The following is a 21,345-nucleotide window of genomic DNA, read 5'->3' as shown; positions in this document are numbered from 1 at the left end:
ATCTGATTGGCCCAGAGTCTTACACTAGTGAACCCTGGTCTTCCGCCTCGATTCATTTCCTTTTCTTTTGCACTCAGCATTTCTCTTCTGTTTTCAAAAGGAAGAGGAGAAGCAGGAGATACAACAGTTGGGAAGATAGGGTTAGCTTAGAATTAAGTAGGTACAGTTTCATGGAGTCAAAGGGAGAAACACTTCAAGGAAGGCCATTTTATCTGCTCCCTTGAATTAAACACATTCTGTTGTATGTTTTTTGAATGAGCAGATTGTTCTTTATTTAGTGGTCACTCCTACTCTGCATAAAGAGGTGAGCAACTTGGGCGAGCATGCTTTGTCTTGCTCTAACCTACCAAGAATTTCTTCTTCCATTTCCGTAGTTTACTTTAAAAAGTGTCTTAAGGCTGGCGCCATGGCTCACTTGGCTAATCCTCCGCCTGCAGTGCCGGCACCCCGGGTTCTAGTCCCGGTCGGGGCACCGGGTACTAGTCCCGGTTGCCCTTCTTCCAGTCCAGCTCTCTGCTGTGGCCCGGGAGGGCAGTGGAGGATGGCCCAAGTGCTTGGGCCCTGCACCCACAAGGGAGACCAGGAGAAACACCTGGCTCCTGGCTTCGGATCGACGCAGCGCCGGCCATAGCAGCCACTGGGGGAGTGAACCAACGGAAGGAAGACCTTTCTCTCTGTCTTTCTCTCACTGTCTCTCTCTCTCTCTCTCTCTCTCTCTCTCTTTTTCTCACTGTCTAACTCTGCCTGGCCAAAAAAAAAAAAAATGTGTCTTAAAAAATAAGCCTGACGTACACTAAGATGCACCAATAATCCCACAGCTTGCTGCATTTTCACAAAGCATACCCAGCTCAAGAAGAACCAATACCCTGAAGCCTCCTAGGGTCTCTCCCAGTTACTGTCTCTCCCCTCTCCTCCAAGGGAGCTTTTCCTGACTCCTCCGGTAACCGCTGTTCTGAGAAGTGAGCATAGCCTGTGGACACCACAAAGCCCACCAGTGACTCTGCTCCTCGTCCCATTACCGAAGCAATGAAGGAGGATGATGAGGACACGGTGTCACTGAGAACTCACTGGTGGCTCTGTCCCCCGGACAGCTGCTGGTAGGAGATGCTATCACAGCACTGAGCTGCCTGAAAGAAATGGGGATAAGAGGTCCCAAAATAACAGAGGCCAGGCACTTAACCTTCAGAAATAAGGTGAGTGCAATTATCATAATGACCCGTAAGGTCAAGGTGGCAATGGAGCCGGGGGAGGCTCGTGTGAAGAGAGCCGAGGGGAAGGTTAATGGAACACTGACTCCCTAGGGGAAAGTTGATGGGCAACCAGCAAAAGTGTTGCTCAATCTATACAGTCAAAAGAAATTTAGAATGGCTAGTGACAACCAGAAGATAGGATTTTAGATGTTTTCACTCTATGTTTGAAGAGACAAGGATATTTACCCTGACTGGTTGGCACCGATTCACCAACATACTCCCCTGTAAATTTTTATGTCGATTTAAAAAAAAAAAGATTGGATAGTGAAAAGACAGAATGCCATTGAGCCAATATATTTTTTTAATTCACCATTTCTTGGCCAGTTTCCAGACATAGGTGTGTTTTCAGACCCAGAATCCACTGACCGAGTGAGAGGCCAGGTTACCAGAAAGAATGACCCGGCCACACGGTAGCAAGCATGCCAGTCATGATTTCCTCCAATTCTCCCCCGCAGGGACTACAATCATTTACTAGGGTGCCTATATACCGGTGAAGGGGGGATGCCCAGCATTTATTTATTTATTTTTAAACTGTTGGATGTAAGGTTCAGGTTGTCACTGATTCATAGGACCCAAAGCATCATCAGGGACTCCCGATAAAGTGGGGTATGGGGGAGAGGAGTCAGGTAACAGAGTCCTGGCCCATGGTCCCGGTGACCATTCCCTCGGCTCTGTGTAATGGGGACTGACACCCCTTATATCTGACAGAGCAGCCACACTGGTGACTTGGCCTGTGGGGTGCATAAGAGTTAGGCTAGTGAGTTACCTCTGACACCCACCCTCCCCACCCTGACCAAGGGAGTAAATGAGGACCAACATCACCTCCCGGGAGGAAAGGCAGAGGTTACTGCCGACCTCAGCAGCTAAAGGGCACCGTTGTCTACATGCCAGCTTTGCCCTGGTGAATGCCTTCTCCTTCAGAGGCCAGGTCTGCATTTCCAAGGCGTTAACACAAATGTTTTTAGGAGGGCATAGATTTGAACTGCACGCCTTTACTGGGACCAAGAGCCCAAACCAACACAGCATTTAACAATAATAACCACTGAGCTTCGGTGCGTTACAGAAGGCCCTGTAGTCAGTTAACTGGTTAAGCTGCCAGGCTGGGGGCTAAGCTGTAGCCCACATCGCACCTCTGTTTTTTTGTAAATGATGTCCAATCATGGCACTGGCTTGAGTTCTCAGAACCTTCTTTGGTCCTGGGAGCTGCCTGACTTACCATTGTTGTTGTTTTGTTTCGTTCAAGCAATTCTACTAAATGTAATTGGGACTTGGTACCACTGGGACACAGATAGTTAACTTCAAATCTGATGGACTTGGGCATCCCCCAAAACCTGGTATTCTGCCATCCTGGCACTGACTTCCACAAGTGCCTCTCCCAGGACATACCAGACTGACAGAACCATATATTATAAATCATCGGCTGTAACAGCTGCCAAGAAGGGCTTTCTGGACATTCAAGCCCACCGTATCTCGGGCAACGAGGTGCTCTTCTGGCCTGCATGACCCCCTCCTGACAGGCCGCAGTGGCTCCAGTCCTACCTCAGCCTCCCCTGTGCTGTCCTTTTTGCAATAAAAGGCTTTTCTGCTTTAGCTGGTCTTGTCTCCTTCAGGCCCCAAATTCCTAAAACCTAACATAGGGAATTTTCCATTTTTTTAAAAATAAAAATATGTATTTGAAAGGCAGAAAGAGAGAGAGAGAGAAAGAGAGAGATCTTCCATGCACAGGTTCACTCCCCAAACAGACTCAAAGGCTAGGACTTGGTCAAGCTGAAGCCAAGAACCAGGAACACCAGCAGGGTCTCCCATGTGGGTGGCAGGAAAGCAATTACTGGACCCGCACCTGCTGCCTCCCAAGTGCATTCACAGGAAGCTGGATTGGAAGTGTGGAATAGCTGGGCCTTAAACCAGAGGGTGTGGGATAACAAGGCAGGTAGGTAGTGTAGGTCTGCTGAGCTAGAAGTCACAAGCCTGCTTGTGTCATTCTATCCTCCTACTTGTCTATTAAAACTGTCCTCTTCCTGGGATGCATTGGCTTCAACTGGGACTTGGGGGAAAGACGACATGAAAATGGATATTGAGGGGGCCAGTGCTGTGGCGTAGCAGGCTAAGCTTCTGTCTATGGCGCTGGCATCCTACTGGGCATGGGTTTGTGTCCCAGCTGCTTGTCTTCTGATCCAGCTCTCTGTTATGGCCTGGGAAAGCAGTAGAAGATGGCCCTGAGGTGAACCAGTGGATGTAAAACCTTTCTCTTTCCCTCTGTCTGTAACTCTACCTCTCAAATAAACAAAATCTTTAAAAAGAAAAGAAAAAAGAGATAAAATGGATATTAAGGTTGGCATTGTGGCCTCGCTGGTAAAGCCACCACCCATCCCATATGGGCAGCAATTCAAGTCTTGGCTTCTCCACTTTCGATCCAACGCCCTGCTGGTGCACCTGGGAAAGCAGCAGAAGATGGCCCCATACCCACAAGGGAGACTCGGATGAAGCTCCCAGCTCCTGGCTTCATTCAGCCTGGCCCATCCCCTGCCACTGCGGCCATTTGGGGAGTGAACCAGCAAATGGAAGACCTCTATCTCTGTAACTCTGCCTTTCAAATAAATAAATAAATCTTTTATTTTAAAAAAAGAAAATATGGACATTGAGCTCCATGTGGAATTATGGAGGTATTATAAAGTTCCCAAGTAGCTTCATGCCAGTAGAGGCACCCATACCTCATGAAAGGGACCAACAACCAGGGAGAGCTCTCTTTGGCAGCAGGCCAAGGCTGGAGGCGAGCCAGGAGGGAGCCCTGTCTCCCCTCCCCCACTCCTTTTCCTTTTGGGCACATCTTCCTGCCCACTCATGAAGGGTGTCTCTGTGTGGGGGCCAACCCATGCTCATGTGTGCGTTCACTTTCTCACCTTTTAAATAAAACTTATCATGTTGTGCATCTTTTTTTGTGCCAGCAGTAAGAATGCTTATCTTTGCACATGACAAGACTCTGGAATAAAAGCAAGTACCTGCTCTCTGTCCTCTTTCCACACACACACACACACACACACAGACACACACACACACACTGCAGGCAATTCCAACACCGGATATGGGCATCCCAAGCAGAGGCTTGACCTGCTGCTCCACAATGGCTGTCCCTAGGGAATTTTCCTTTTACCAATGGGATGGACAGCATTGCTATCTTGTCCCTAGGGGGTGGTGACACTTTCATGCCGTCTCACCGTGTGACATGACTAGACATGATGCACACTGGCCACACTGGCCCACTGAATTGATATTATTATGCTCATCCGACCGGATGAGCAGGAAATGGCAAATTTGTCAGAGGTCTTAGTAAGGCATCCAAATCCCAACATGAAGGGATCAACCATGCAGTGAGTCAGGAGCCCAACACATCCGTGACATTTCTAGGAATCTGGGATCTAGGGTCTGACAGATCATCCCCTCCAAAGTGGAGGACAGATTATAGAAACTGCCACCTTCCCTGAGGAGAGAGGAAGCACAGAACCTGGAAAACCTCTTGGGAGTGTGGGGCACCACGTTTCCCACGTGCTACTGCTGCACTGACTCGTGTTCTGAGTGCCACAGAAGGCTGCCTGCTGAGGGGAGCCCAAAGTAGCAAAGGGCCATGCAGCAGATGCGGGCACCAGTGTGAGAGTCTCCGTGGGCCCAAATGACCCAGCAGACGTTGTTTGAGGTAGATATTGTTAAATGAAAATTTATACGAGGCCATGAACTTGGACCTGACACTGCATGGGGACCAGCAGTCCACACCAATACAGAGTTTTGAGTTTAATCACAGTAACTGAGCTTTGTTCAGTTGTAGAAGGCACTGTAGCCAGTTAACTGATTAGGCTAAAAATAATTAAGTAGTTAAACTGTAACCAATTGGCTGGTTGGTTGACTAGGCTGTAGCCAATTAAGTTGTTTTCCATGTCTCACCTCCATTTTTCTATTAATGCTGTCTGATCCTGTCCTTGACTGTGGTTCCCAGGATCTGCCTGACTCTTGGATTGTTTTTGTTTTGTCTTGCTCCAGGTAAACCCTACTAAGTTTAATTGGTCTAAGGAATTTTCCTTTTAACACGGTGATAGGAAACATGCCAGGTGGGGTTTATGGCCAGCCCCAGGAGAACCACAATGTGGTCCTCCAGCATTCTGGAGCAAGGTGATGTCACTTGCAACAGAAAAGTATGTGCTATTCAAAACAAACCCAGAAACGTCCTCAGTGCTCCTGAGTCATAGTAGCGATGGCACCCTGTGCGGGTCATCTCAGCTTGGCAGGGGAGTACAAACTGAAATGGGGCTGGTGCTGCTCCTCCAGTGAGGGACCCTGCAGAGAGCAGAGAGGGGAAATCTCTCTAAGGGACGGAGTTAGTGTGGTGTGATGTGTGGAAAAAGGAATGCCCTGAAGAAAAACTATATAGTCAAGAGCAGGTGCTGAAGCCTTGGCTGGCTGATCAGGGGCTAAAATGAGAGAAGTTAGATGATCAGGAGCAAGGTGGAGAGAGAAAGAAGGACGTGGCTGGATCTATAACGAAGGACATGAAGTACGAGGATGTTGATATCACGCATTCACCACAAAGCCTCCCCCCACAAAAGGCACCACACAACCAGGAAGACAGGAGACTTGGCCAGTCTGGGGCATCAGCCACACAGCTGGCATGATGGACAACATAAATGAACTGGTCCCAGAGGCAGACATGAGAGCTAGGCGTGGGTCCAGCAGCATCAACTGCCACCTGCTGATATGTCTACTGCCACTCAGCGCCACCAACCTGCCAGCAGCAGAGACCAATGCCGAGCCCTTGCTATGACACCGTCCCTTGAGGAGATCAGTCATCCCCATGGTGGAAAGTGGATTTCACAGAACGTGGCCCATGTTTAGGCACACTAATTCATCTTGCTCTAATCAACATGCATTCCGGGTACATGCTGCATCAGTGTCTCCAAGGGTGAAGGAGTGGGGAGCTTCTGGCCAACGGGCCGAAAGAAGTGTGCAAAATCATTTGGTCTGGCCCTGCCAAGGCAGCTGCAGGTGAGACTCGAAATCCACAGCAGGCTAATCTTCAAACTGATCATTTTATATGGCTCATAAATGATGTTATATATATCCAAATGGCCCTTGGCAGAAAAAAGGTTCCCCAGTATTAGATTTGCCTACACAAGACTTCACAGTGGTGCAGAGGGTTAAGCTGCCATCTCTGTCATTCTGTATGAGCACCATTTCAAGTCCTAGCTGCCCTGCTTCTGATCCAGCTCCCTGCTAATGTGCCTGGGAAAACAGCAGAAGAGGGACCAGGTACTTGGACCCCTGTCACCCATGTGAGAAATCTCGATGGAGTTCCAGGTTCCTGACTTTGGCCTGGCCTAGCCCAGCCCTGGCAATTCCAACCATGAGGAGAGAAACAATGAATGGAAGATCTCTTTCTCTCTCCATATGCCTTGCCCTCACTACTCTGCATTTCAAATAAATACTTAAAACAAACAAAACATGGATTTTACAGGATGTCACATTAGATGAAGAGGCCCACGTTACAGAAAGGAGGTGTGGTCATGGGCACATGACCTTGGAATCCTCTTGGGCCTATCCTGGACTGCACGGCCCAAAGCTGCTGTTCCTTTGAAAGTGTAGCTGCAGCATCCCATATGGATGCGGGGTTCTAGTCCTGGCTGCTCCTCTTCCAATCCAGCTCTCTGCTATGGTCTGGGAAAGCAGAAGATGGCCCAGTGCTTGGGCCCTTATATCCGCGTGGGAGACCCGGAAGAGGCTTTTGGCTCCTGGCGTGGGATCGGCACAGCTCTGGCTGTTGCGGCCATCTGGGGAGTGAACCAGCGGATCTTTCTGTCTCCCCTTTTCACTGTCTGTAACTCTACCTCTCAAATAAATAAATAAATATTTCAAAAAAAAAAAAAAGTGCAATTGTGGTGCAGGCTTGGCGACCATACTCTGTATTGATGAGGTGCTACCCATAGGACATATTCTATACTGTAAATAAATTATTATTATTATTATTGGTGCTACTTTCCAAAGTTTTCTTCCAAAAGTTCATGGAAAACGTGTCTTAAGAAAAAACTATGTGGAGCCAGTGCCGTGTGTAGCTGGTAAAGCCACCGCCTGCAGCACCGGCATCCATATAGGTGCCAGTTTGAGTTTTGGCTGCTCCACTTCTGATCCAGCTCCCTGCTAATGTGCCTGGGGATGCAGCGGAAGACGGCCCAAGTGCTTGGGCCCCTGCACCCATGTGGGAGACCTGGAAGAAGCTCCTGGCTTCAAATTGCCTCAGCTCTGGCCATTGTGGCCATTTGGGGAGAGAACCAGCAGATGGAAGACCTCTATCTCTCTTTCTCTTGCTCACTCTCTGTCTCTACCTCTCTCTGTAACTCTTTCACATAAATAAAATAAATCTTAAAAAAAGAAAAAAAACTATACATGATTTTAAAAATGCACCAAAACAAACTTACTTTTTCATTCAATGTTCCACGAAGTTACTGAAGTACCCTCCTCCATGAGTTAGACACTAAGGGGTGGAGCTATGGATAACTCTCTTCCCACCATTGCTCCCAGATGCACTTAAGGTTTTTGTGCTTCAATCTCCACAGCTGTGGCTCTGCTGGCCTAAAGGACCTGGATCTGAAAGCAGAACATTTTTACTAAGGTCATATTATGAGCCCCATTAATTTTTTTCCAAATTTATTTATTTGAGAGGCAGAGAGAGAGAGAGGCATACAGACTGAGTTCCCATGCACTAGCTCACTCCCTAAATGCTTACAACAGCTGAGACTGGGCCAGGGCCAAAGCCATGAGCCCGGAACTCAACCCAGGTCTCCTATATGGGTGGCAGGGACCCAACCTCTTGAGCCATCATGGCTGCCCCCCCAGAGTGCATTAGCAGGAAGTCCTAGGAGCTAGGAGCCGACAGCAGCAAGCAGGACCCAGGAACCAGAACTGGGTGTTGAACCCAGACACTCAAATGTGAGATGCGGGTATCTTAACTGGGAGGTCTTAACTGCTGGCTAGACAAGTGCAGCAGTCGTGACTGGCTTTCTTTGGACATGATGATGAGGGTCTCGAGCCCTTCAGAGATGACGGCCTGGGTTACGCCCCCAGGCAGGCTGCAGAGACTAGCAAGGGTCCTCGCCAAGGACGAAGCACGTCCCAAATGGCAGAGGAGGGAGGCGTTGAGCACCAGATGTGATCATCGAGTCAGCTGCAGAAGGAGGGCCGGCCACTGATTTCACTTCACCTTTCTACGATGATAGATTTCTCTAGAAAAAGAGAGCAACCAGCATCTTAGAGCAATGGCTTGCGCACTACATAAAGCAGGTGGCCCTGTGTGGTGCAAGAGACACACCGCATTGTTTGCTGTGGTGCTCACCAGGTCCCTGTCTCAGGACCAAGACACTCAGGCTCCAGCGGCTGCAAGCATTGCCTGCTGACAGCTCGTCGCTGAGTCCTCCCCGCACTGGGAATTCTCCTTGATGGACGGGCGCTGCCTCAGCAAGGCCAGGCTCCCTCCCGGGGCCGCTCACAATGCGACCGCTCAACACAGAGGAACAAAGCCCAGGCCTCTCTCTGCCTCGCTCTGTGATCTCTCCGAAGGCCACTGGGACTGGCCGAGGCCTTTGTGGCAGCTGCATTGCAGTGAAATCTCTCCTCCTGCCCAGCTCTGCTTCCTTCACCTCCCTCCTTCCAGGGCTTCCTCCAAACAGCACCCCTGGATAAAACGCGTCTACGTGAAGCTCCAGCTTGGAGTCTGTTTCCTGGGAAGCTGCCTACATCATTGTCCGTTTCACATTTTTTCACAGTGCCACGGTTGTCACAAGTCCAAACGTTGATCATGCAAGGCTCTGTCTCCAGACTTTTTCTCCTCTCCCATTAATCTCTGTCATTGCACCAGTACTACACTGCCTTAATTACTGTAGCATTCTAATAAGTCTTTTTTTTTTTTTTTTTTTTGGCAGGCAGAGTGGACAGTGAGAGAGAGAGATGGAGAGAAAGGTCTTCCTTTGCCGTTGGTTCACCCTCCAATGGCCGCCACAGCCGGTGCGCTGCTGCCGGCGCACAGCGCTGATCTGAAAGCAGGAGCCAGGTACTTATCCTGGTCTCCCATGGGGTGCAGGGCCCAAGCACCTGGGGCATCCTCCACTGCCTTCCCGGGCCATAGCAGAGAGCTGGCCTGGAAGAGGGGCAACGGGGACAGAATCCGGCGCCCCGACTGGGACTAGAACCTGGTGTGCCGGCGCCGCTAGGCAGAGGATTAGCCTATCTAATAAGTCTTGATACCTGGCAGAGAAATTTATTCCATTCTGCTTGATCAGCACTTTTTGCTACTTTGGCCCTTTGCATTTCCATATACATTTTAGAATCAGCTTGTTAATTTCCACAAAAAAGTCCTTCTGTGGGTTTGGTTGGGATTTCATTGATTCTACGGTCAATTTGAGGAGAATTTACCTCTTGTTATTACCTCCCGATTTATAAAAATGGCATCTCTCTCCGTTTGTTTCAGCCTTCAATTTCTGTTGTTAAAGTTTTATAGTCCTAAAGTTTATAGAGGTCTTGCATATCTTGTTAAGGTTTATTCCTTGGTATTGCACGTTTTATATGTTCTTACAAGTGAAATCATTTAAAAACTTTTATTTTCTAGTTGTTTAGAAAACAATTGATTTTCATATTTTCAGTTTATATTCAGCAATCTTGCTGGGTTCGGTTGTTAATTTCTCATTCTCTCATCTCCAGTCTATTTGCAGACATCATGTAGATTCTGGAAGCAGATTTTGGGCATTTTTCTGAGCAGGGAAAAAAGGTAGAAATTAAATGTGGAGGAATGTGGGAGACTTCAGAATGGGACAGGATTTGCGTGGGGTGTGTTGGGAGGAACAAATAGGAAATGGAGGCAATGAGCGAGGGGTGCGTTTCAGCGTTCTGAGGAGTGCAGAGAAGAGAGGCCATCAGGATTAGAGATGCGTTCATGCCAGTTTCAGGCAGGGAGTGGGCACCAAGCAGAGCACGGATTGATCGTGCTGGGTGGGGCTGCAGGTGGAGGGATACCAGGAAAGGCTGCTGGGTACACAGGTACTAGAGGGAGTTTGCAGAATTAAACCTCGAAATCTGAGCACAGTGTTGTAGTGGTTCTCAAAGTGTGGTCCAAGACCAGCAGCTGGGACTCACTTGCTCAGTTGGAAATGCAAGACCTCCAACCCACTCCAGACCCGCTGAGTCAGAGTGGGCCCAGACACCTGGAGCTGACAACCCCTCCAGGTGCTGTGCTGTGCATAAGAACTGCCTAAAAGGTTCAAGCGAGTCCTTGAGGTGCTACACCTTGCCCCTTACAACACCAGAGAGGGTGGTTAGTGCTGTTGTTAAGCCCATTTTAACTCACTGATATTTTGTTTCATTGCTGTATTCTAGCTTTATGCAGTTTGCTGCCGCCGATTATAATTTTCTCCAAGTCTCGTACCTTGAACTTTCTTGTCCTGTAAGAATATTTAATCTGAGAGTGTGCTTCCAATCATGCTGTGCACACGCCACTAAATCCTTTTATCCTATTATTCACATGACATGATGTTTTAAAATATTAATTCTTCTCCCCGCATCTCTTCGTAAGCCGAGGCTCATTGAGGCAGCTAGACCATGGACCCAAGGATGCTACAAAAGAAAAAAAAGACTTCTGACTTTCAAACATCAGGACCTTGATGCTTTGTGTTGTGGGGAGGGGAGACAAGACGGAGCGCTCCTACGTGCAGTGAGTCCCTAGAAGAGACGCTACGTTCCGCATACCTGTAGGTTAAGACAAAGCGGAATCCCAGAGTGCTGGGATACAGGTGTTGGGGACCTAAAAGCAGAGAGGGCTTCTCTTTGGCTTCCCAGGATAGCCCTTGGAAACGGGCAAGACCCCAGAGAAGAAATGGCTCTGAGAGGTGTCTGTTAGCTGGGACCTTATGTAAATCACTTGAAGTTCGTTTCCCACGGCCTCACATGCTGTAAGGGCCATGCAGTGATTCAGGGCTCCCCGAGTAGATGTTGTGGAGAAGTCAGTACAGGCCTGGGAGGTCTCTCTGTAGGCTGATACGGCCTGGAAGTAGCAGGATGAAGTAGAAAGGGAGGTGCCGCTCCTGCAGTAGCTGCAACAATAAGAATGAATGATGGCCTGGCAGCAAGCTGCATAGATTTACAACAAAGAACCAAATGAGGTGCTTGACATTTTAGCAAATGCCAGTAGAATATCTCACCTACAGAAGGCCAGGTGCTTACCTCCCTGCAGCATTCTAGACAGGTCAGGAGCCTAAACAGGAGAGATCCTGAAGTCACTGATTCGGTTTCTAACGTTTCAGAAATGCTCCATGCTTGTGGATTAGATAACCATCTCCACACTCATTACCACGAAGAATGAATTGTTTTACTGTTTTTATTGTAATGGGAGAAAATTAACCCCATATTTTTGGAGATGTATTTCTCAGGCCTTTGAAAAGGAGTTGGTAAATGGGAAGGGCATTTGGGGGAGCGGTTAAGCTGCCACTGAGGATGCCCGCATCCCACACCAGAGTCCCCGAGGTCAAGTCCGGGATCTGCTTCCAGTTTCCTGCTAACGCACACCCTGGGAGGGAGCAGGTGATGACGCAAGTACTCGCCACCCACGTGCAAGACCCATATTGAGTGCCACGCTCATGGCTTTACTCTGGCCCAGCCCTGGCTGTTGGCATTTGGAGAGTGAACGCTCTGCCTTTCTAAAAAATAAAAAAAAAATGTTGATACAACAGTGCCTTCAAACTTAATTGTGTGCACAAATCACCTGGGGACCCTTTGAAAAGACAGATTCTAATTTTCAGTAGGCTTGGGGTGAAGGCTGAAATTCTGCATTTTTATTCAGCTCCCAGGTGCTGCTGCTGACAGTGAGAGCCTTCGAAATACTGGGAAGCTGACCACCTTATGTTGGTTTCACTATACTTTATACAATGGCTAGTTTTTCTTTTTTGTTTTTGTTTTTGTTTTTGGACAGGCAGAGTTAGACAGAGAGAGAGACAGAGAGAAAGGTCTTCCTTCAATTGGTTCACCCCTCAAATGGCTACTACAGCCAGTGCGCTGCGCCGATCCGAAGCCAGGAGCCAGGTGCCTCCTCCCGGTCTCCCATGCAGGTGCAGGGCCCAAGCACTTGGGCCATCCTCCACTGTCTTCCCAGGCCACAGCAGAGAGCTGGACTGAAAGAGGAGCAACCGGGATAGAATCCGGTGCCCCAACCGGGACTAGAACCCGGTGTGTCGGCGCCACAGGCGGAGGATTAGCCAAGTAAACCTCTGCGCTGGCCGGCTAGTGTTTTCTTTACAAAGCAGGGTGGTGCTCGTACCAAACTGTACCACAGACATATGATACAATTTTAGAATATGACTTTAAAACCCAAAACGAATCTAAGCAGCAAAGAAAGTTCCTTTAGAGGGGGATAAAAGCAGAATGCTAACTTTTCTGTGGATTGTTACTGACGAGGACACTCCAAAAAAAGCCAGTGGAAAAGTGAAATGAAGAGATAAGTTTATTTTGGCACAAGACATTTTTGGAATTCATGCATGATTTGTTCGTGATTTGCTTTTTGCTTTTCTGAAAAGTCTTCTCATACCTGTTTGACTTCTAAAAAACTGAATCAGTATTATCTTTAAATAACTGGAGAAATTTTGAATGCCATTGAATTGAACTTGCTCATGTGGAACTGTCATCTGTTTAACCATATCAAGTTTTGAACAGATTAATATAAAATTACTTTCTAATCTTTAATATGTTACCAGCCTAGGTAGAAGTTTGGGTAGCAGACAAGCACGTTTGTCAAAATTCCTTATTTTACTCAACAGGTGGAAAAAAATGTTAGAATATTAAGCAGTATTTCTCATTAAATTTTCCAGATTATACAAGTGATAGTTGGGGCTGGTGCTCTGGTGTAGTGGGTAAGGCCGTCACCTGCAGTGCCGGTTCGAGCCCCGGCTGCTCTACTTCTGATCCAGCTCTCTGCTATGGCCTGGGAAAGCAGGGGATGATGGCCAAAGTCCTTGGACCCCTGTACCTGTTTGGGAGACTTGGAAGACACTCCTGGCTCCTGCCTATGGATCGGCACAGCTCTGGCCATTGTGGCCATTTGGGGAGTGAACCAGTGGATGGAGGACCTCTTTGTCTCTGCCTCTGCCTCTCTGTAACTCTGCCTTTTGGATGAATAGATAAATCTTTAAAAAAAAAAAAAAAGTGAAGAAGTGACAGCTATTCATTTGGCAACTGTAGAAAAATATAAAGAAGGAACTAAAATCATTGGTAGTGCTAGCAGCCAAGTATATTCCTTTCCAGTTATTTCTATGTTTATGTGTTTCTTTTCTTTTTTAAAAAACTAAACCAAGGGGGCTGGCACTGTGGCACAGCAGGTTAACACCCTGGCCTGGAGCACCGGCATCCCATATGGGCGCCAGATCGAGTCCCGGCTGCTCCACTTCTGATCCAGTTCTCTGCTATGGCCTGGGAAAGCAGTAGAAGATGGCACAAGTCTTTGGGCCCTTGCACACACATGGGAGACCTGGAAGAAACTCCTGACTCCTGGCTTCGGATCAGCACAGCTCTGGCCATTGCGGCCATCTGGGGAGTGAACCATCGGATGGAAGACCTCTCTGTCTCTGGCTTCAGATCAGTGCAGCTCTGGCCGTTGTGGCTAATTGGGGAGTGAACCAGCAGATGGAAGACCTCTCTCTTTCTCTCTCTCTCTCTGCCTCTTCTCTCTCTGTGTAACTCTTTCAAATAAACAAATAAATCTTAAAAAAAAAAAAAGCAACAGCATCATGTACTAAGTTTGCATTCTGTGTTTTTCACTTAATATCTCATCATTTCTCTGTATCTTTAATATCCTTAAATGCTCTTTGAAGACAATTCAATAACGTTAAAATAGGTAACTCTCCTCCCTTTGGAGGCATTCATACTGATTCTAATTTTTTGGTATAATGAAAAAATGATATAAGCAACAAATTGTATATAATTTAAAAACTCTGTGATTATTTTCTAGGAAACAGAATTGCCACAATATCATTACAGTATTAGTAGGTAAAAGGATATTGGGGCTAGCCTTGTGTCTCAGCAAGTTAAACTACCACCTCCATTGCCAGCACCCCATGTAGGAGTCCTGGCTGCTGCACTTCCAGTCCAGTTTCCTGCTAATACACCTGGAAAAGCAGCAGAGGATAGCCCAAGTGTTTGGGCCCCTCTACCCATGTGAGAGACCCAGATGGAGTTCAAGGCTCCTGGCCCCGCCCTGGCCTTTGTAGCCATTTGGAGAGTAAACCAATAAATGGAAGATTTCTCTGACTTTCCACCTCTCTCTGTAACTCTGCCTTTCAAATAAATAAAAGATTTTTAAAAATAAGTAAGTGGATATTAACATTTTATAAGTCTTCAAACTCTCTTAAAAATTTTCAAAAGACTTATTTATTTGAAAGGCAGTTACAGAGGGGGAAGGGGAGAGAGAGATATCTTCTATCAGCTGGTTCACTCACTAAATAACCGCAGTGACTGGGGGTAGGTTGACGCAAGGAACCTGGGACTCCATCTGGGTCTGCCATGTGGGTGCAGGGGCACAAGCACTTGGGTCATCTTCTGCTGCTTTCCCAGGCCATTAGCAGGGAGCTGGATTGAAAATGCAGCAATCAGGACTGGCACTCGGTGGGACGCTGGCATTGTGGGCAGTGGCTTAACCTGTTGCACCACAATGCCAGCCCAGAATCTTTAAACCCGAAGCCTACTATAAAAGTGATGGGTAGCTACTTTGGATGGAGTCTATAAAATCGCCTATTCCATTACAACGACAGCAGTCCTAGGTATTGGCAATTTTAAAAAATCTTCTAAATCTTTGCTAATATTGATAATACTCATATCAGCGTATTTACAGTAGGAATTCTCTTAACTGCATTCTACTTGCCTGATTGTTGGATTGACTTGGCAGGCTGAGTAACTAGTTTTGCTTCCTCAGATATGTTACTAACTTGTGAAATCAATTGTTTCCATTACAAAAATGTTCCCTCCAGTTATCCTTGTACTCACAAATGTATATTTTAATAAAATATGACATAAAACAATAAAATGAGGTTATATGAAGTTGAATGCTTTGAAGCCCTCTCCAAGGCAAATGGCTAATGTGAATTGCTGCCGAGTGTGTGGCCGAGAGTCCTGTCCCTAAGGAAGAGAGTGCAGAACCATGGATTCCGAGCTTAGATTTCTCTGGAGGTGCTTCACATTCATACTCCGCATTAAAGAAATTAGAATTGGAAATGTTAGACCAGTGGTTCTCAACAGGGCAGTACTGACCCCTAGGGGTTGCTTTGGAAACTGGTAGGGCATTGTCCATTGGCTGTGGCTACTCGGTATTTGGCGCAGGAGAGCAGAGCTGTTAGAATCCTTATAACGCCTGCACAACTTTGGGAAGTCTCACTTTTTTCTATGCAGGAAAAAAGCCGAAGTTCCTCCACCCAAGGAAGTGGAACAGGGCCCCTCGGCACCTGTGGGCTTCCCATGGTGACTTCCTTCCCTAGTGTTCAGCATGAAGGGAGTGGGCAGAGAATAACTATGGTGGAGACACTGAAAAAGCACTTCAGCCAGGACCTCGAGGTGCAGGGCATCGGGACTACAGCATGCTGACAGCGGTACGCTGAACGTGATGTGATGAGAGCCGTTTTATATCTCTGGTTTTCCTCTTAGAAACCCATAACCTCAGTTTCATCACCATCATCATCATCATCACACACACATACACACACACTATCAGAAAACCTCAAATGAGAAATATTCTACAAAATATCTAACTAGGACTCCTCAAAGCTGTCAAAAGCCATAAAAGGGGGCTGGCACTGTGGTGTAGCTGGTAAAGCCACTGCCTGCAGTGCTGGCATTCCATATGGGCACTGGTTCAAGACCCAGCTGTTCTACTTCAGATCCAGCTCTCTGCTATGGCCTGGGATAGCAGTAGAAGATGGCCCAAGAAGTGCTTGGGCCCCTGCGTGGGAGACCTAGAGGAAGCTCCTGGCTCTTGCTTCGGATTGGCCCAGCTCTGGCCATTGTGGCCACTTGGGGAGTGAACCAGCAGATAGAAGATCTCTCTCTTTCTCTGCCTCTGCTTCTCTGTAATGCTGCCTTTCAAATAAACATAAAAAAAAATCATCAAAGGAAGTCTGAAAAATGATCACAATCTAGAGAAGGGTGAAGACACAAGAAGACTACATGTAGTGTGGTATCCTCCATGGGGTCCATGTATAGACATTAGTTAATAATAATAATGTATTCACAGGTTCACTGATTGTGACAAATCTAAGATTTTACATTAGAGAACAGGGGAAACTTGGAACTTTTGTACTATCAGCAAAATTTCTGGAAATCTAAAACTGTTCTGAAATTTTTTTAAAAAAATCAAACTTTGCTTTTTGTTAGCTGGGTCTAGAAATTCTACTTTACTTTTTTGTATATATATTTCACGTATTCACCAGGGACCAAATTGTCCTGTAAACACAGTCATTTCCTTCAAACATTTATCAAGAATTGACCAGCATTTTGGAGACTGTTCCCAGTTCTCCGAGTTGTCAAACACACTTGTAATCAGCACACATTTGAAGTTGTAAAATTAGAGTGCGTCAAGAATCGTACAATGTCGATGTCACTCCACTGAACAGTTTTTCCTTCTTCTCGGTTATATCACATATGAAGTTCACTTTAGGCTAGTGTGATATATATTAGAAACGCTACCTTGTTATGAAGGGTCTGTTAGGTCTGGTATGGTTGAGAAACACAATCTTAAACCTGGATTCTTTAAGTGAAGGAGATGTCATGATTTCTTATAGCACCCTGCACCAGCTAGGCTCTCAATATCAAATTTTTGAAAATTTTCTTATTTGTATGTACATATTTGAGAGGCACCCAGAGCTCCCATCCACTGGCCTGCTCCCCAAATGCCCACCACAGCTAGGGCTTGGCCAGGCTATAGGTGAGCCAGGAACTCAGTCCAGCGTCCCCTACCTGGAGGCAGGGACTCAATCACTTTTCCATCAACTGCTGTCCCCAAGCTTGCATAGCAAGAAGCTGGAATCGAGCATGGAGCCAGGAAGCACCCCCATTACAGTTTATGCCCCCCCCACCCCAAGCCCCCATTTGCTCCTCTATTCTTTCAGTCTCCATTTTGACCTGGTGTCCACACCTGCGCAGCTAACCTGGTCAAGTGAGTAGTCCCATCTCCTTTGCTAGTGAGTACCAACAGGCAAGTGACCCAGTGCTGTTTGAGACAGGATGGGAATGCTGCTTGAAGACAAGCTTTGGGAAAGATTGTTCACTCTTAAAGACCCCTGAGGAAGTAGAGCTTATTTTCTTTCACTGGGCATTGTTGGTCTACACGGAACACCTAGAATCGTGGTAACTCTTCGAGCATGAGTTACCAGTGCCCCAGAGACAACGCTGGGATGAGGAAGAGGGGACTTGGGTTCCTGCCATCTGTGAACCCTCTGTCCACCCATTCTACCATCTCTGCAGTGCTTTGTGAAATCAGATAGTTGGGGCTTTTCTTATTGTCAACAGCAAGGTCCCATACTGATATCATCTCTTCAGAAGCAGTTGTGTTGCTATGAATGACCTATATATACGGTGCCTTGGACTGAATGAGTGTGCCATCCCCCCACCCCACCCCGCCCAACTCCCAAATTCAATATTGAAGCCTAATCCTCAATGTGATGGTATTTGGAGGTGGGGCTTTGGAAGGTACTCAGGAGCCCTCATGAACGGGACTGCTGGCTGTCAAGAGGTACTAATAGAAATTCTTTTGGGACATATGTTGACACAGCACAAGCCAGAAAGAGGTCCCTCAGCAGACACTGGATGTGCTGGTGCTGTGGACTGGAACTTCCCAGCTTCTAGAACTGGGAGAATTGGATGTTTTTTGTCACCTAGTCTATGGCATTTTTATTATAGTAGCCTGAACTCTATGCAATCCTGGTCAAAATACTGTAGAGGTTGGCATTTGTCTCAGTGGTCTAACACACCCATACCCCACACTGGAGTACCCAAGTTCATTACCAGCCCCTGGTCCCTGACTCCAGCATCTGGGTGACACAGAGCCTGGGGGGCAGTGGTGATAGCTCAAGTAATTGGGTTCTTGTCACCCATGTGGGAGACCTGGATTGAGCTCCTAGCTTCCAACCCAGACCCATCCCAGCCATTGCAGGCATTTGGGAGTCATTAAGTGGAAAGTTCTCTCCCTGAAAAAAAAAAAAAAAAAAAAAAAAAAAAAAAAAAAAAACTAAAAACTGTAAGGAAACCCTTTCAGCCAACAGCTCTTACTTCAAACCATGGTATTTTAACTGAGTCCCAGTCTTAGCTGTGTAGAACTCAGCTCATGGGGGAAAACAATCTACACTGAGCGTGAGCTACTGCTGTTTCAACACAGAATTCTGTGCCCTGGATCATTCTACCGTATCACCACGCTTGATAATCTGCAAGTGAATTGCTCTGCTCCCTAGCAAGGCCTGGTGTTGACACAATAGAGGATTTTGAAAAATTCATGGAAAATGTACACTCTCTTTTAATTCTACTTTCCATAAACTTTATGTGGTATTTTTCTTCTCAATGTGTATAGGATAGAATTTAAGGAATAAGCAAGGGTGATCTTTTGGAAAAATTTAGTTAGCCAAAGGTTTCATTCCCTGGAAATAAAACTTAAATGACTGAATGTATGAACCTATTAGCTCTCCCACCTGGTAATTCTGGTACTCGGCATGTGAAATTGGTCTTCATAATTCACTTTTTAAAATTATTGTTTGACAGAGTTAGACAGTGAGTGAGAGAGAGACAGAAAGGTCTTCCCTCCGTTGGTTCACCCCTCAAATGGCTGCTACAGAGATGCTTCGGAGCTGCACTGATCTGAAGCCAGGAGCCAGGTGCTTCCTCCTGGTCTCCCATGCAGGTGCAGGGACCCAAGCACTTGGGCCATCCTCCACCGACCCCGGGCCACAGCAGAGAGCTGCACTGGAAGAGGAGCAACCGGGACTAGAACTGGGCGCCCATATGGGATGCCAGCGCTGCAGGTGGAGGATTAACTAAGTGAGCCACGGCGCCGGCCCTGTGATTCACCTTTTCAATTTGGCCTTTCCTCTCTCTGTACTTTTTCTCTTTTTAAAGATTTATTTATTTTATTTGAAAGAGCTACAGAGAGGTGGAAGCAGAGAGATAGACAGAAATCTTCCATCTGCTGGCCAGATGGCTGCAATGGCCAGAGCTGTGCCGATCTGAAGCCAGGAGTTTCTTCCTGGTCTCCCACACAGGCGCAGGGGTCCAAGGACTTGGGCCATCTTCCACTGCTTTCCAGGCTATAGCAGAGAGCTGGATCGGAAGAGGAGCAGCCAGGACTCAAACAGGTGCCCATATGGCTTTACCTGCTATGCCACAGCACCGGCCCCTCTGCACTTTTTCTACCATGGTCCTTTCTTATTTACTTTCTTCCTTCCATACCTCCATGAACACAGAAACTACTTGCTTTACAGGCTACACAGAATTACAAGTTACTAGTTCAGAAGGAACCTGCAAGCCTTTTCAAATCCTTTTGGTACTCCCTACGTGCAGTACTTTTAAGATTTTATCTATTTGAAAGGCACAATACAAAGATAGAGAAGGATAGACAGAAAGAGAGATCATCCATCCACTGACTCATTCCCCAGATGGCCACAACAGCCAGGGCTGGGCCAGGCCAAAGTCAGGGGCTTCATCTGGGTCTCCCATGTGGGTACAGAGGCCCAAGCACTTGGGCCATCTTCTGCTGCTTTCTCAGGTGCATTAGTAGGGAGCTGGATTGGAAGTGGAGCAGCCAGGACTTGAACTGTGAGGTAGCAAGTTAGAAATTAGCCTATGTGTGTGTGAGAGGCTCTCTAACACTGAGCAATAAAACCATGCCATCCGTCCTCCAAGGCAGGCACCTTAGAGAAGCCCCTTGGCCCAGCACCAGCAAGATGCCCTCTGATAACAAGCTTGGGAAGGAATTTCTTAATTTACACTCAGCAAACCTTTTGTCCTGTAGGACAAAGGAGAAAGGATAAGGAGAGATGGCAGAAAGACTCCCTTAAATACCCCCAGTCTAAACAAAGACTGTGTGTTCTGCTCTCTCTCTGCTGAGCCGCCCACCAGGCCCTCCAGGTGTATTCTCTCCACTCAACCAGGTAACCTCGCACTCCCCCAGTCTGAGTGACTGGGCACCTCTCCCTGTCCCTTCCCTTCTGACAGATGCCTTGTCCCCAATAAAACCTTGCCATTCTGCTCTGTCTCATGCCTGAATTCTTTCTTGTGCAAAGCCAAGAACTCCATGACTTCTCTCTGGTGACAGAACCAGCACCCATACAGGATGCTGGTATTGCAGGTGGCGGCTTAACCTGCTACACAACGCTGGCCCCTGGGGAAGTACTTCTTAAACAAACAAGTACCTGTTGGACAGATGCTTACAAATCAGTCTTATTAAAATTTCATTTGTCTGTGAGTACTGCCGTTTCAATTGTTTACGTAACTTCATTCCATGAAAAGGGGAAAGTAAAGTGCTCTGAGCACTGCAGAGGCAGCTGGCATGGCCTCTTAGGGTCTCCACCACAGTCCACAGAAAATCTCAAGGGACTTCAGCCACCCGTGTTTCTATTCTCAATCAACATCACTTTGACTTTCTGAAATCTACCTAATGTCAGTCATGGCAGGGAGGACCAGCGAGCTCACTTTTGGTAACTGATTGTTATCCCAGAACATAAATGAGTCCTGTAATCACGAAGACTTCGGGGTAGGCAAGCCTCTCCACAAGTAACATCAGCATCGCTTGTGCAGTTGTAACCGTGTCTGTGATATGTCTCATGCTGGCGACTTCTACTGCTTTCTCCCTCGCCATGCTGCTTAGCCCCAGGAGCCAGGAGCGCCACGATCAAACTCAAAGATGGCTTCACAGGGGAGGACTAGTGGAGGAGGCCCTATGAGATGCCAATTTTGAGGCCTGATCCAAATACTAACAATGATGGTGAGATCTTGGATTCTTGAGCTTAGTTATACTGTGTGCAAGTCATGAAATTATTTTTCGTGTCTACTC

Source organism: Oryctolagus cuniculus, chromosome 5, assembly GCF_964237555.1.
Source record: "Oryctolagus cuniculus chromosome 5, mOryCun1.1, whole genome shotgun sequence".
Lineage (NCBI taxonomy): Eukaryota > Metazoa > Chordata > Mammalia > Lagomorpha > Leporidae > Oryctolagus > Oryctolagus cuniculus.
The sequence above is the reverse complement of the archived record's forward strand: the minus strand, read 5'-3'. Positions refer to the sequence as shown.